The sequence below is a fragment of the Aedes albopictus genome, chromosome 2 (assembly GCF_035046485.1).
Source record: "Aedes albopictus strain Foshan chromosome 2, AalbF5, whole genome shotgun sequence".
In the NCBI taxonomy this organism is placed as follows: domain Eukaryota; kingdom Metazoa; phylum Arthropoda; class Insecta; order Diptera; family Culicidae; genus Aedes; species Aedes albopictus.
This window is the reverse complement of record NC_085137.1, coordinates 367,879,334-367,885,729: the sequence shown is the minus strand read 5'-3', so window position 1 is coordinate 367,885,729 and position 6,396 is coordinate 367,879,334. Positions and strand designations below refer to the sequence as shown.

The 6,396-nt window shown below is 44.8% G+C and overlaps 2 long non-coding RNA genes across 2 annotated transcripts; one reads left to right on the top strand and one right to left on the bottom strand.

Annotated features, from left to right (window-relative positions):
- Positions 1–2,700: 2,700 nt before the first annotated feature.
- LOC134287261 (uncharacterized) lies at positions 2,701–3,693 on the bottom strand. Its single transcript, XR_009997165.1, has 2 exons — positions 3,558–3,693; positions 2,701–3,475 (listed from the first exon to the last, which is right to left on the bottom strand). It is a non-coding gene; the product is annotated as an uncharacterized LOC134287261 (long non-coding RNA).
- LOC134287262 (uncharacterized) lies at positions 3,303–3,756 on the top strand. Its single transcript, XR_009997166.1, has 2 exons — positions 3,303–3,440; positions 3,513–3,756. It is a non-coding gene; the product is annotated as an uncharacterized LOC134287262 (long non-coding RNA).
- Positions 3,757–6,396: the final 2,640 nt, after the last annotated feature.

Below are 6,396 nucleotides of genomic sequence, written 5' to 3'. Positions count from 1 at the left end.
ATCCCTGAAGGACTTCCTGGTGGAATTCCTGAAGGACTTCCTGGTGGAATTCCTGAAGGACTTCCTGGTGGAATCCCTGAAGGACTTCCTGGTGGAATCCCTGAAGGACTTCCTGGTGGAATCCCTGAAGGACTTCCTGGTGGAATCCCTGAAGGACTTCCTGGTGGAATCCCTGAAGGACTTCCTGGTGGAATCCCTGAAGGACTTCCTGGTGGAATCCCTGAAGGACTTCCTGGTGGAATCCCTGAAGGACTTCCTGGTGGAATCCCTGAAGGACTTCCTGGTGGAATCCCTGAAGGACTTCCTGGTGGAATCCCTGAAGGACTTCCTGGTGGAATCCCTGAAGGACTTCCTGGTGGAATCCCTGAAGGACTTCCTGGTGGAATCCCTGAAGGACTTCCTGGTGGAATCCCTGAAGGACTTCCTGGTGGAATCCCTGAAGGACTTCCTGGTGGAATCCCTGAAGGACTTCCTGGTGGAATCCCTGAAGGACTTCCTGGTGGAATCCCTGAAGGACTTCCTGGTGGAATCCCTGAAGGACTTCCTGGTGGAATCCCTGAAGGACTTCCTGGTGGAATCCCTGAAGGACTTCCTGGTGGAATCCCTGAAGGACTTCCTGGTGGAATCCCTGAAGGACTTCCTGGTGGAATCCCTGAAGGACTTCCTGGTGGAATCCCTGAAGGACTTCCTGGTGGAATCCCTAAAGGACTTCCTGGTGGAATCCCTGAAGGGCTTCCTGGTGGAATCCCTGAAGGGCTTCCTGGTGGAATCCCTGAAGGGCTTCCTGGTGGAATCCCTGAAGGACTTCCTGGTGGAATCCCTGAAGGACTTCCTGAAGAAATTTCTGGAGAATCCCCCAAGGAATTCCTTGGGAATCCCCGAAGGAATTCTTGGAGAATCCCAGAAGGAATTCCTGTAGAATCTCCGAAGAAATTCCTGGAGAATCCCCGAAGGAATTCCTGGAGAATCCCCGAAGAAATTCCTGGAGAATCCCTGAAGGAATTCCTGGAGAATCTCCGAAGAAATTCCTGGAGAATCCATTAAGGAATTCCTGGAGAATCCCCGAAGGAATTCCTGAAGAAATTCCTGGAGAATCCATCAAGGAATTCATGGAGAATCCCCAAAGGAATTCCTGAAGAAATTCCTGGAGAATCCATCAAGGAATTCCTGGAGAATCCTCGAAGGAATTCCTGCTGGAATCCATAGGCAAAACTGAATCCCTGAAGGAATTCCTGGAGAATCCCCGAAGGAATTCCTGGAGAATCCCCGAAGAAATTCCTGGAGAATCCCTGAAGGAATTCCTGGAGAATCTCCGAAGAAATTCCTAGATAATCCCCGAAGGAACTCCTGGTGGAATCCCTGTAGGACTTCCTGGTGGAATCCCTGAAAAACTTCCTGGAGGAATCCCTGAAGGACTTCATGGTGGAATCCCTGAAGGACTTCCTGGTGGAATCCCTGAAGGACGTCCTGGTGGAATCCCTGAAGGACTTCCTGAAGAAATTTCTGGAGAATCCCCCAAGGAATTCCTTGGGAATCCCCGAAGGAATTCTTGGAGGATCCCAGAAGGAATTCCTGGAGAATCCCCGAAGGAATTCCTGGAGAATCCCCGAAGAAATTCCTGGAGAATCCCTGAAGGAATTCCTGGAGAATCTCCGAAGAAATTCCTGGAGAATCCATTAAGGAATTCCTGGAGAATCCCCGAAGAAATTCCTGAAGAAATTCCTGGAGAATCCATCAAGGAATTCATGGAGAATCCCCAAAGGAATTCCTGCTGGAATCCATAGGCGAAACTGAATCCCTGAAGGAATTCCTGGAGAATCCTCGAAGGAATTCCTGCTGGAATCCATAGGCAAAACTGAATCCCTGAAGGAATTCCTGGAGAATCCCCGAAGGAATTCCTGGAGAATCCCCGAAGAAATTCCTGGAGAATCCCTGTAGGAATTCCTGGAGAATCTCCGAAGAAATTCCTAGAGAATCCCCGAAGGAACTCCTGGTGGAATCCCTGAGGGACTTCCTGATGGAATCCCTGTAGGACTTCCTGATGGAATCCCTGAAGGACTTCCTGATGGAATCTCTGAAGGACTTCCTGATGGAATCCCTGAAGGACTTCCTGGAGAATCCCCGAAGGAATGCCTGGAGGAATCAGTGAGGGAATTCCTGGAGGAATCCCTGAAGGAATTCCTGGAGGAATCCCCGAAGGAATTCCTGGAGGAATCCCCGAAGGAATTCCTGGAGGAATCCCTGAGGGAATTCCTAGAGGAATCCCCGGAGGAACTCCTAGAAGTATTCCCTGAAGGAGTTCCTGGATGAATCCCAGAAGGAACTCCTCGTGGAATCCCTGAAGGACTTCCTGATGGAATCCCTGAAGGACTTCCTGATGGAATCTCTGAAGGACTTCCTGATGGAATCCCTGAAGGACTTCCTGGAGAATCCCCGAAGGAATGCCTGGAGGAATCCGTGAGGGAATTCCTGGAGGAATCCCTGAGGGAATTCCTGGAGGAATCCCCGAAGGAATTCCTGGAGGAATCCCCGAAGGAATTCCTGGTGGAATCCCTGAGGGAATTCCTAGAGGAATCCCTGAAGGAGTTCCTTGATGAATCCCGTAATATCATAATTTCGAATCCAAGCGACTTAGCTATAAAATAACAGTGTTTTCAAAGTATTCCCTCGAATTCAGAGGATTTTAATTCATTTCCAACCTTCTTGCTAAATACAGCTTTATTCCGTAACTATTCCGACATCTCTCGGACTACCTGCTTTTACCCGTACTGGCTATACTAGTGGCTAGTGCTATACATTGATTCATTCGTGAATGACCACCTTCTTCGGACCTGACTAGTTTCCACACATCGGTAACACATTAGTCCTGTTCAATGAAGTAGGTTGAACATTGTTGAAGTTGCTGCATCCTGCTCTCACTCATTACATTTTGTTGACAAATTGGTAAGAGGATTCAACAACTTCAACAATGTTCAACCTACTTCATTGAACAGGACTATTGTGTAACAAATATTGCACATAGAGATCAAAAACGTTACTACGCAGTGTCGAGCTGCTCCTTAGCGGCTAATAAGATTGACGGTATTCTTCAGCGGGCGAAATCGGTAATCGTAACTTTGAGATTGGCATTGGGTTCCAAATTGCATTTAATATATCTGGATTAGTTCCGTAGGCAATGATGACCAGCAGCATCCATGGTCAAATGGAACTGGAACATTGTCGGTGTCACCACCAGGAACAGCCCCCATACAACGGAAGATATTGCCAATACCGACGAACTACCAGCTCGGAAGAAAATGTACGCCTTGTGTGGGTTGTCCTTCGATTCGTACCCGGCATCGCCGTTCTTCAATTCAAACACCTAATGCACCTGGCCGTAATCGTTTACAGTTCCACCAGCGCAATCCCGTTAGAAGACGTCCGCACAGAATGTTCACCAGGTAGGCCAGAAGTCGGCCGACTGCCAAAAGTACACCTATATAGGAAACAATTGATGAAATAATCGTTAACAGATTCCAGAAAAGGCTTGTGACCAGGGTGGCTCCGCGGAAACATACTTACGGTGTGGCCGTGGCCGTGTGGGTGTCCTAATCGTTTCAGTAGTTTCAGTGCTCCGTTGGGATTAAGCTCCTCCTCGATGACGAAAGGTACGGAACCGTGGCTGACGACATTTTTCCTCCGGAAAACTTAAATTATTAAAATGTTTCTATTTTATAAAAAAAATGTCTACATCGCGATTCTGTTTTTTACGATTCACTTCAGTGCTCTCTTTGTTTGTTATTGTTTACAAGTAAAATACACCAAGCAGATTTAGAACACCGCTGCGCGAGCAAGCATTTTGGTCCATTTTTAATTGGTCTAATATATTTGGACCGTTCCAAATTCGGTATAAATTTGGAACAAAAAATGGACCACCAGTGAAGTTGCCCTTATGAGAGCTCGCTTTGCTTGTAGTAGTGACATGTTTTGCACCAGACACGGATCTCACGCAAACAAAATATCTTCTTCCCCACCTTCATTAGACTCTCATTGACTGAACAGACAAGAGATGACCGAAAAACTGCTTTTTCATGGACCAGAGCTGCACACATACACATAAACATAAATAATCCGCACAAGGTCGAGTGGGTCGAGTGCGATGGGATCTTGCACAGTGACGTCATCATTATCTCTGTTTTTTATAGGATACTGCAAGATGACGTCACGAAGCCTTGCACTGACAGTTCAGCGTGCTTGTTTACATGGACTTAGTCTCTGGCGGAAATCCGGCAAAACTGTTTTTCGATACAATTTCAGTAAAACGGTAATTATACGATTGGTTTTGTACTAGTAGTGCTGAATATAATCGATATTTCCGTATCATAATTGTTTCGGGACGGAAAACGTGAATTTAATTTTCGCCGCTCGTTATAAATTCTAACACCTTGTAAACAAGCTCGCTGAACTGTCAGACAAAGTGAGGTTAGATCAGGTGCTTGCAGTGCCCTATACTTCGGCGTCGGTTGATATAACGCTATCTGACGTTTGATCACTCTTCTCGTTTTAGCTCTCGAGGAGCATTGGTTTGTTTTCATACGGAAACGTTTTTCCGCCAATCCAGTTCCAACCCAGGTTAAAAAAGATAAACGGCACTAGTTTTAGGTGTATACATTAGATGTATGATGTTAAAAAAAAACAAAATCATTAGTCCAATCAAGCTAATATTCCAATACACAGTGACGTCATCAAGAAATCGCTCTCTCTCTCTCCCACAGGAAATTAGAAAACAACAGGACCAACACCTGTCAAATTTGACAGGCACTGGTCCTGTTGTTTTCAAACTCTCTGAAAGAGTAAAAGAGATAGAATTTCGCCGTGGGGTGGTCTATAGGGCACTGCATGAAATTCTCGCCTTCACTTTTACTCTTACAGAAATTTTGTAAACAACAAGGCCAAGAAGCGTCAAAATCCCATTCAAAATCAAAACGGTGCAGTGTCCTATAGCGTAAACCGCTGCGCAAATTTTTAGATTTTCTCGTAAACCGTGTGTCAGTCGTGCGTCGGACATAGTTTACTGGATAGAGGGTCAGATTCGCTTGAAGTGATGTCAGTAGACAAGATGCAAGTTTATACTTTATGACAAACAAATCTAGATTGAGTTTAAATGAAGGGCGATCGGGAACAGGCCAACTGATTCACAAAATGCTTCCCCTATTACATCCGTGCAAAGCTCCGACGACGTGTTCATGCGAAAAAAAAAATAATTTGAAAATCTACCGGGAAAATTTAAAACTTCATTTTTCGGAGTAATTTTGTCCCAACCTCCATGTTAAAAACGCAGTAGGCAGACAGTACGACGATTGCCGGGACAGCTAGTTCTAGATAATATTATTATCCTACGTAAACATCGCGATCACCAAGAAAATCTAAGATCATATTGGGAATTTCATGAACCATTTAAATACGCATTAATGAAAAAAGAACGAATCTCAGATTTGTTTTAAATCCATGTTGTCGGCTAACTAGCGCAGCATAGCATGAATACTTGCACAAATCTTGGAAGGAGTTGCCAAGTTGAATATATCCATTAACATTGCTGATGTCGCTACTATCTACAATGCCATAAACCCACACACCTGGCCAAGTCCTTGCAAGCATTTATAAATCCCTTCATCAACTTAGAAAGAGCCCAGAACTGAAGCAGCTTCCAATAGATCAAAGGAGGTTGAAAATAGCGAATGTGGTTCAATTCCGATCATCTAATTGTCTTCATTAATGATCTTCACAAGCGGTTAAAGTATACACTACCCGTCATAAGTATTGCGCTAAGCAAGAAAAATTTTAGTTTCACACTTTTACCGATCTGTCAGCCAGTTGTGCGCAAGGGTGAATCTCTTATCATGGGCAGTATCCATATTTGCATTACTTAAAACACTGAATGCAACAAATAATGGCACAACCAATCGAATCAGTAACAATTCCAGAAAATATTGTTTTATTTACATTTCATTAAAACAATCTCGAAAGGGACCATAATGAGTTAACTTACCTTTCCACGAAAGTTATCAACAACAACAATCAGCCGGTGGGCGAGCGTCGATGTTTGTTTTGGTCGCAGACAATAGAAACGTGCTGCGAGTAGCTTTGGCGCGCAACGACGTCGTTTGCTTCCTTGCTCCTGATTGGATGCGCGCAACTGGAGTGGAGCTGCGCGTAACTGACCGGCGCGCAAATTGCGCAACGAAAGAAAAACTATACAAAATATTCGCAATACGGACTCACAAAAAGTATTGCAACAATATTGCATCACCCTGACTCACCTCGATATCTCTGAAACCAGAACACCTACAAAAATGCCGTTTTCAGAAAAGTTGTTGCTTTTGGTCTTCAGAACAACTTTGCTGAAGACAGCATCTT